This window comes from Taudactylus pleione, unplaced genomic scaffold (genome assembly GCF_031769625.1).
Source record: "Taudactylus pleione unplaced genomic scaffold, aTauple2 ptg001778l, whole genome shotgun sequence".
Taxonomy (NCBI): domain Eukaryota; kingdom Metazoa; phylum Chordata; class Amphibia; order Anura; family Myobatrachidae; genus Taudactylus; species Taudactylus pleione.
The window spans coordinates 500,001-507,500 of NW_028286175.1; the positions used below are offsets into that span (position 1 = coordinate 500,001).

At 37.8% G+C, this 7,500-nt stretch overlaps 1 non-coding gene and 32 pseudogenes across 1 annotated transcript; all 33 read right to left on the reverse strand.

Annotated features, from left to right (window-relative positions):
• Nucleotides 1-83, reverse strand: part of LOC148438340 (5S ribosomal RNA) — a 119-nt pseudogene extending 36 nt beyond the window's left edge.
• Nucleotides 84-199: 116 nt separating this feature from the next.
• LOC148438341 (5S ribosomal RNA) lies at nt 200-318 on the reverse strand (annotated as a pseudogene).
• Nucleotides 319-434: 116 nt separating this feature from the next.
• Nucleotides 435-553, reverse strand: LOC148438342 (5S ribosomal RNA; annotated as a pseudogene).
• Nucleotides 554-668: 115 nt separating this feature from the next.
• LOC148438343 (5S ribosomal RNA) lies at nt 669-787 on the reverse strand (annotated as a pseudogene).
• A 116-nt stretch (nt 788-903) lies between these two features.
• On the reverse strand, nt 904-1,022 carry LOC148438344 (5S ribosomal RNA; annotated as a pseudogene).
• A 115-nt stretch (nt 1,023-1,137) lies between these two features.
• LOC148438345 (5S ribosomal RNA) lies at nt 1,138-1,256 on the reverse strand (annotated as a pseudogene).
• A 116-nt stretch (nt 1,257-1,372) lies between these two features.
• LOC148438346 (5S ribosomal RNA) lies at nt 1,373-1,491 on the reverse strand (annotated as a pseudogene).
• Nucleotides 1,492-1,607: 116 nt separating this feature from the next.
• LOC148438347 (5S ribosomal RNA) lies at nt 1,608-1,726 on the reverse strand (annotated as a pseudogene).
• Nucleotides 1,727-1,841: 115 nt separating this feature from the next.
• On the reverse strand, nt 1,842-1,960 carry LOC148438348 (5S ribosomal RNA; annotated as a pseudogene).
• Nucleotides 1,961-2,076: 116 nt separating this feature from the next.
• On the reverse strand, nt 2,077-2,195 carry LOC148438349 (5S ribosomal RNA; annotated as a pseudogene).
• Nucleotides 2,196-2,311: 116 nt separating this feature from the next.
• On the reverse strand, nt 2,312-2,430 carry LOC148438350 (5S ribosomal RNA; annotated as a pseudogene).
• Nucleotides 2,431-2,546: 116 nt separating this feature from the next.
• Nucleotides 2,547-2,665, reverse strand: LOC148438351 (5S ribosomal RNA; annotated as a pseudogene).
• Nucleotides 2,666-2,781: 116 nt separating this feature from the next.
• On the reverse strand, nt 2,782-2,900 carry LOC148438352 (5S ribosomal RNA; annotated as a pseudogene).
• A 115-nt stretch (nt 2,901-3,015) lies between these two features.
• On the reverse strand, nt 3,016-3,134 carry LOC148438353 (5S ribosomal RNA; annotated as a pseudogene).
• A 116-nt stretch (nt 3,135-3,250) lies between these two features.
• LOC148438354 (5S ribosomal RNA) lies at nt 3,251-3,369 on the reverse strand. The gene has a single exon (XR_015876369.1). It is a non-coding gene; the product is annotated as a 5S ribosomal RNA (ribosomal RNA).
• Nucleotides 3,370-3,485: 116 nt separating this feature from the next.
• Nucleotides 3,486-3,604, reverse strand: LOC148438355 (5S ribosomal RNA; annotated as a pseudogene).
• Nucleotides 3,605-3,719: 115 nt separating this feature from the next.
• LOC148438356 (5S ribosomal RNA) lies at nt 3,720-3,838 on the reverse strand (annotated as a pseudogene).
• Nucleotides 3,839-3,953: 115 nt separating this feature from the next.
• On the reverse strand, nt 3,954-4,072 carry LOC148438357 (5S ribosomal RNA; annotated as a pseudogene).
• Nucleotides 4,073-4,187: 115 nt separating this feature from the next.
• LOC148438358 (5S ribosomal RNA) lies at nt 4,188-4,306 on the reverse strand (annotated as a pseudogene).
• Nucleotides 4,307-4,421: 115 nt separating this feature from the next.
• LOC148438359 (5S ribosomal RNA) lies at nt 4,422-4,540 on the reverse strand (annotated as a pseudogene).
• A 116-nt stretch (nt 4,541-4,656) lies between these two features.
• LOC148438360 (5S ribosomal RNA) lies at nt 4,657-4,775 on the reverse strand (annotated as a pseudogene).
• A 116-nt stretch (nt 4,776-4,891) lies between these two features.
• On the reverse strand, nt 4,892-5,009 carry LOC148438361 (5S ribosomal RNA; annotated as a pseudogene).
• A 115-nt stretch (nt 5,010-5,124) lies between these two features.
• LOC148438362 (5S ribosomal RNA) lies at nt 5,125-5,243 on the reverse strand (annotated as a pseudogene).
• Nucleotides 5,244-5,359: 116 nt separating this feature from the next.
• LOC148438363 (5S ribosomal RNA) lies at nt 5,360-5,478 on the reverse strand (annotated as a pseudogene).
• Nucleotides 5,479-5,594: 116 nt separating this feature from the next.
• On the reverse strand, nt 5,595-5,713 carry LOC148438364 (5S ribosomal RNA; annotated as a pseudogene).
• Nucleotides 5,714-5,829: 116 nt separating this feature from the next.
• LOC148438365 (5S ribosomal RNA) lies at nt 5,830-5,948 on the reverse strand (annotated as a pseudogene).
• Nucleotides 5,949-6,064: 116 nt separating this feature from the next.
• On the reverse strand, nt 6,065-6,183 carry LOC148438366 (5S ribosomal RNA; annotated as a pseudogene).
• A 115-nt stretch (nt 6,184-6,298) lies between these two features.
• On the reverse strand, nt 6,299-6,417 carry LOC148438367 (5S ribosomal RNA; annotated as a pseudogene).
• A 116-nt stretch (nt 6,418-6,533) lies between these two features.
• Nucleotides 6,534-6,652, reverse strand: LOC148438368 (5S ribosomal RNA; annotated as a pseudogene).
• Nucleotides 6,653-6,768: 116 nt separating this feature from the next.
• LOC148438369 (5S ribosomal RNA) lies at nt 6,769-6,887 on the reverse strand (annotated as a pseudogene).
• A 115-nt stretch (nt 6,888-7,002) lies between these two features.
• On the reverse strand, nt 7,003-7,121 carry LOC148438370 (5S ribosomal RNA; annotated as a pseudogene).
• A 115-nt stretch (nt 7,122-7,236) lies between these two features.
• On the reverse strand, nt 7,237-7,355 carry LOC148438371 (5S ribosomal RNA; annotated as a pseudogene).
• A 116-nt stretch (nt 7,356-7,471) lies between these two features.
• The window catches only part of LOC148438372 (5S ribosomal RNA), a 119-nt pseudogene continuing 90 nt past the window's right edge, over nt 7,472-7,500 (reverse strand).

A 7,500-nucleotide genomic window follows, 5' to 3' on the forward strand; every position in this document is an offset into this window, starting at 1 on the left:
TCCAAGTACTAACCAGGCCCAACACTGCATAGCTTCCAAGATCAGATGATATTGGGCATGTCCAGTGTGGTTTAGCTGTAGGTGCCCAAAACCTTTAACTTTAGACCTCAATTACTTCTTAACTCAAGTAAATTCATTGATAAGTTGAAAAAATTAAATGTAAAATGTAATAGAAAAGAATGTTATGGCAGTATAAAATTACCTACAGCACCTGGTATTCCCAGGTGGTCTCCCGTCCAAGTACTAACCAGGCCCAACACTGCATAGCTTCCAAGATCAAACGAGATTGGGAATGTCCAGTGTGGTTTGGCTGTAGGTGCTCAAAAGCATTAACTTTTGACCTCTATTACTTCTTAACTCAAGTAAATTCATTGATAAGTTGAAAAAATTAAATGTAAAATGTAATAGAATAGACTGTTATGGCCGTATAAAATTACCTACAGAACCTGGGATTCCTAGGTGGTCTCCCATCCAAGTACTAACCAGGCCCAACACTGCATAACTTCCAAGATCAGACGAGATTGGGCATGTCCAGTGTGCTTTGGCTGTAGGTGCTCAAAAACATTAATTTTAGACCTCTTTTACTTCTTAACTCAAGTAAATTCAATGATAAGTTGAAAAATGAACTGTAAAATGTAATAGAAAAGAATGTTTTGGCAGTATAAAATTACCTACAGCTCCTGGTATTCCCAGGTGGTCTCCCATCCAAGTACTAACAATGCCCAACACTGCATAGCTTCCAAGATCAGACGAGATTGGGCATGTCCAGTGTGGTTTGGCTGTAGTTGCCCAAAACCATTAACTTTAGACCTCTATTACTTCTTAACTCAAGTAAATTCATTGATAAGTTGAAAAAATTAAATGTAAAATGTAATAGAAAAGAATGTTATGGCAGTATAAAATTACCTACAGCACCTGGTATTCCAAGGTGGTCTCCCATCCAAGTACTAACCAGGCCCAACACTGCATAGCTTCCAAGTTCAGTCGAGATTGGGCATGTCCAGTGTGGTTTGGCTGTAGGTGCTCAAAAACATTAACTTTAGGCCTCTTTTACTTCTTAACTCAAGTAAATTCAATGATTAGTTGAAAAATGAAATGTATAATGTAATAGAAAAGAATGTTATGGCAGTATAAAATTACATACAGCACCTGGCATTCCCAGGTGGTCTCCCGTCCAAGTACTAACCAGGCCCAACACTGCATAGCTTCCAAGATCAAACAAGATTGGGCATGTCCAGTGTGGTTTGGCTGTAGGTGCTCAAAAGCATTAACTTTAGAACTCTATTACTTCTTAACTCAAGTAAATTCATTGATAAGTTGAAAAAATTAAATGTAAAATGTAATAGAAAAGAATGTTATGGCAGTATAAAATTACCTACAGCACCTGGTATTCCCAGGTGGTCTCCCATCCAAGTACTAAACAGGCCCAACACTGCGTAGCTTCCAAGATCAAATGAGATTGGGAATGTCCAGTGTGGATTGGCTGTAGGTGCTCAAAAGCATTAACTTTTGACCTCTATTACTTCTTAACTCAAGTAAATTCATTGATAAGTTGAAAAAATTAAATGTAAAATGTAATAGAATAGACTGTTATGGCAGTATAAAATTACCTACAGCACCTGGGATTCCTAGGTGGTCTCCCATCCAAGTACTAACCAGGCCCAACACTGCATAGCTTCCAAGATCAGACGAGATTGGGCATGTCCAGTGTGGTTTGGCTGTAGGCGCTCAAAAACATTAACTTTAGACCTCTTTTACTTCTTAACTCAAGTAAATTCAATGATAAGTTGAAAAATGAAATGTAAAATGTAATAGAAAAGAATGTTTTGGCAGTATAAAATTACCTACAGCTCCTGGTATTCCCAGGTGGTCTCCCATCCAAGTACTAACCAGGCCCAACACTGCATAGCTTCCAAGATCAGACGAGATTGGGCATGTCCAGTGTGGTTTGGCTTTAGTTGCCCAAAACCATTAACTTTAGACCTCTATTACTTCTTAACTCAAGTAAATTCATTGATAAGTTGAAAAAATTAAATGTAAAATGTAATAGAAAAGAATGTTATGGCAGTATAAAATTACCTACAGCACCTGGTATTCCCAGGAGGTCTCACATCCAAGTACTAATCAGGCCCAACACTGCATAGCTTCCAAGATCAAACAAGATTGGGCATGTCCAGTGTGGTTTGGCAGTAGGTGCTCAAAAACATTAACTTTAGACCTCTTTTACTTCTTAACTCAAGTAAATTCATTGATAAGTTGAAAAAATGTAATGTAAAATGTAATAGAAAAGAATGTTATGGCTATATAAAATTACCTACAGCACCTGGTATTCCCAGGTGGTCTCCCATTCATGTACTAACCAGGCCCAACACTGCATAGCTTCCAAGATCAGACGAGATTGGGCATGTCCAGTGTGGTTCGGCTGTAGGTGCTCAAAAGCATTAATTTTAGACCTCTATTACTTCTTAACTCAAGTAAATTCATTGATATGTTGAAAAAATTAAATGTAAAATGTAATAGAAAAGAATGTTATGGCAGTATAAAATTACCTACAGCACCTGGTATTCCCAGGTGGTCTCCCATCCAAGTACTAACCAGGCCCAACACTGCATAGCTTCCAAGTTCAGACGAGATTGGGCATGTCCTATGTGGTTTGGCTGTAGGTGCTCAAAAACATTAACTTTAGACCTCTATTACTTCTTAACTCAAGTAAATTCATTGATAAGTTGAAAAAATTAAATGTAAAATGTAATAGAAAAGAATGTTATGGCAGTATAAAATTACCTACAGCACCTGGTATTCCCAGGTGGTCTCCCATCCAAGTACTAACCAGGCCCAACACTGCATAGATTCCAAGTTCAGTCGAGATTGGGCATTTCCAGTGTGGTTTGGCTGTAGGTGCTCAAAAACATTAACTTTAGACCTCTTATACTTCTTAACTCAAGTAAATTCAATGATTAGTTGAAAAATGAAATGTAAAATGTAATAGAAAAGAATGTTATGGCAGTATAAAATTACCTACAGCACCTGGGATTCCTAGGTGGTCTCCCATCCAAGTACTAACCAGGCCCAACACTGCATAGCTTCCAAGATCAGATGATATTGGGCATGTCCAGTGTGGTTTGGCTGTAGGTGCCCAAAACTTCTAACTTTAGACCTCAATTACTTCTTAACTCAAGTAAATTCATTGATAAGTTGAAAAAATTAAATGTAAAATGTAATAGAAAAGAATGTTATGGCAGTATAAAATTACCTACAGCACCTGGTATTCCCAGGTGGTCTCCCATCCAAGTACTAACCAGGCCCAACACTGCATAGCTTCCAAGATCAAACGAGATTGGGAATGTCCAGTGTGGTTTGGCTGTAGGTGCTCAAAAGCATTAACTTTTGACCTCTATTACTTCTTAACTCAAGTAAATTCATTGATAAGTTGAAAAAATTAAATGTAAAATGTAATAGAATAGACTGTTATGGCAGTATAAAATTACCTACAGAACCTGGGATTCCTAGGTGGTCTCCCATCCAAGTACTAACCAGGCCCAACACTGCATAGCTTCCAAGATCAGACGAGATTGGGCATGTCCAGTGTGGTTTGGCTGTAGGTGCTCAAAAACATTAATTTTAGACCTCTTTTACTTCTTAACTCAAGTAAATTCAATGATAAGTTGAAAAATGAAATGTAAAATGTAATAGAAAATAATGTTTTGGCAGTATAAAAATACCTACAGCTCCTGGTATTCCCAGGTGGTCTCCCATCCAAGTACTAACCAGGCCCAACACTGCATAGCTTCCAAGATCAGACGAGATTGGGCATGTCCAGTGTGGTTTGGCTGTAGGTGCTCAAAAACATTAATTTTAGACCTCTTTTACTTCTTAACTCAAGTAAATTCAATGATAAGTTGAAAAATGAAATGTAAAATGTAATAGAAAAGAATGTTTTGGCAGTATAAAAATACCTACAGCTCCTGGTATTCCCAGGTGGTCTCCCATCCAAGTACTAACAAGGCCCAACACTGCATAGCTTCCAAGATCAGATGAGATTGGGCATGTCCAGTGTGGTTTGGCTGTAGTTGCCCAAAGCCATTAACTTTAGACCTCTATTACTTCTTAACTCAAGTAAATTCATTGATAAGTTGAAAAAATTAAATGTAAAATGTAATAGAAAGAATGTTATGGCAGTATAAAATTACCTACAGCACCTGGTATTCCCAGGTGGTCTCCCATCCAAGTACTAACCAGGCCCAACACTGCATAGCTTCCAAGTTCAGTCGAGATTGGGCATGTCCAGTGTGGTTTGGCTGTAGGTGCTCAAAAACATTAACTTTAGGCCTCTTTTACTTCTTAACTCAAGTAAATTCAATGATTAGTTGAAAAATGAAATGTATAATGTAATAGAAAAGAATGTTATGGCAGTATAAAATTACCTACAGCACCTGGCATTCCCAGGTGGTCTCCCGTCCAAGTACTAACCAGGCCCAACACTGCATAGCTTCCAAGTTCAAACGAGATTGGGCACGTCCAGTGTGGTTTGGCTGTAGGTGCTCAAAAGCATTAACTTTAGAACTCTATTACTTCTTAACTCAAGTAAATTCATTGATAAGTTGAAAAAATTAAATGTAAAATGTAATAGAAAAGAATGTTATGGCAGTATAAAATTACCTACAGCACCTGGTATTCCCAGGTGGTTTCCCATCCAAGTACTAAACAGGCCCAACACTGCATAGCTTCCAAGATCAAACGAGATTGGGAATGTCCAGTGTGGATTGGCTGTAGGTGCTCAAAAGCATTAACTTTTGACCTCTATTACTTCTTAACTCAAGTAAATTCATTGATAAGTTGAAAAAATTAAATGTAAAATGTAATAGAATAGACTGTTATGGCAGTATAAAATTACCTACAGCACCTGGGATTCCTAGGTGGTCTCCCATCCAAGTACTAACCAGGCCCAACACTGCATAGCTTCAAGATCAGACGAGATTGGGCATGTCCAGTGTGGTTTGGCTGTAGGCGCTCAAAAACATTAACTTTAGACCTCTTTTACTTCTTAACTCAAGTAAATTCAATGATAAGTTGAAAAATGAAATGTAAAATGTAATAGAAAAGAATGTTTTGGCAGTATAAAATTACCTACAGCTCCTGGTATTCCCAGGTGGTCTCCCATCCAAGTACTAACCAGGCCCAACACTGCATAGCTTCCAAGATCAGACGAGATTGGGCATGTCCAGTGTGGTTTGGCTTTAGTTGCCCAAAACCATTAACTTTAGACCTCTATTACTTCTTAACTCAAGTAAATTCATTGATAAGTTGAAAAAATTAAATGTAAAATGTAATAGAAAAGAATGTTATGGCAGTATAAAATTACCTACAGCACCTGGTATTCCCAGGAGGTCTCACATCCAAGTACTAATCAGGCCCAACACTGCATAGCTTCCAAGATCAAACAAGATTGGGCATGTCCAGTGTGGTTTGGCAGTAGGTGCTCAAAAACATTAACTTTAGACCTCTTTTACTTCTTAACTCAAGTAAATTCATTGATAAGTTGAAAAAATGTAATGTAAAATGTAATAGAAAAGAATGTTATGGCTATATAAAATTACCTACAGCACCTGGTATTCCCAGGTGGTCTCCCATCCAAGTACTAACCAGGCCCAACACTGCATAGCTTCCAAGATCAGACGAGATTGGGCATGTCCAGTGTGGTTCGGCTGTAGGTGCTCAAAAGCATTAATTTTAGACCTCTATTACTTCTTAACTCAAGTAAATTCATTGATATGTTGAAAAAATTAAATGTAAAATGTAATAGAAAAGAATGTTATGGCAGTATAAAATTACCTACAGCACCTGGTATTCCCAGGTGGTCTCCCATCCAAGTACTAACCAGGCCCAACACTGCATAGCTTCCAAGTTCAGACGAGATTGGGCATGTCCTATGTGGTTTGGCTGTAGGTGCTCAAAAACATTAACTTTAGACCTCTATTACTTCTTAACTCAAGTAAATTCATTGATAAGTTGAAAAAATTAAATGTAAAATGTAATAGAAAAGAATGTTATGGCAGTATAAAATTACCTACAGCACCTGGTATTCCCAGGTGGTCTCCCATCCAAGTACTAACCAGGCCCAACACTGCATAGATTCCAAGTTCAGTCGAGATTGGGCATTTCCAGTGTGGTTTGGCTGTAGGTGCTCAAAAACATTAACTTTAGACCTCTTTTACTTCTTAACTCAAGTAAATTCAATGATTAGTTGAAAAATGAAATGTAAAATGTAATAGAAAAGAATGTTATGGCAGTATAAAATTACCTACAGCACCTGGGATTCCTAGGTGGTCTCCCATCCAAGTACTAACCAGGCCCAACACTGCATAGTTTCCAAGATCAGATGATATTGGGCATGTCCAGTGTGGTTTGGCTGTAGGTGCCCAAAACTTCTAACTTTAGACCTCAATTACTTCTTAACTCAAGTAAATTCATTGATAAGTTGAAAAAATTAAATGTAAAATGTAATAGAAAAGAATGTTATGGCAGTATAAAATTACCTACAGCACCTGGTATTCCCAGGTGGTCTCCCAACCAAGTACTAACCAGGCCCAACACTGCATAGCTTCCAAGATCAAACGAGATTGGGAATGTCCAGTGTGGTTTGGCTGTAGGTGCTCAAAAGCATTAACTTTTGACCTCTATTACTTCTTAACTCAAGTAAATTCATTGATAAGTTGAAAAAATTAAATGTAAAATGTAATAGAATAGACTGTTATGGCAGTATAAAATTACCTACAGAACCTGGGATTCCTAGGTGGTCTCCCATCCAAGTACTAACCAGGCCCAACACTGCATAGCTTCCAAGATCAGACGAGATTGGGCATGTCCAGTGTGGTTTGGCTGTAGTTGCCCAAAGCCATTAACTTTAGACCTCTATTACTTCTTAACTCAAGTAAATTCATTGATAAGTTGAAAAAATTAAATGTAAAATGTAATAGAAAGAATGTTATGGCAGTATAAAATTACCTACAGCACCTGGTATTCCCAGGTGGTCTCCCATCCAAGTACTAACCAGGCCCAACACTGCATAGCTTCCAAGTTCAGTCGAGATTGGGCATGTCCAGTGTGGTTTGGCTGTAGGTGCTCAAAAACATTAACTTTAGGCCTCTTTTACTTCTTAACTCAAGTAAATTCAATGATTAGTTGAAAAATGAAATGTATAATGTAATAGAAAAGAATGTTATGGCAGTATAAAATTACCTACAGCACCTGGCATTCCCAGGTGGTCTCCCGTCCAAGTACTAACCAGGCCCAACACTGCATAGCTTCCAAGTTCAAACGAGATTGGGCACGTCCAGTGTGGTTTGGCTGTAGGTGCTCAAAAGCATTAACTTTAGAACTCTATTACTTCTTAACTCAAGTAAATTCATTGATAAGTTGAAAAAATTAAATGTAAAATGTAATAGAAAAGAATGTTATGGCAGTATAAAATTACCTACAGCACCTGGTATTCCCAGGTGG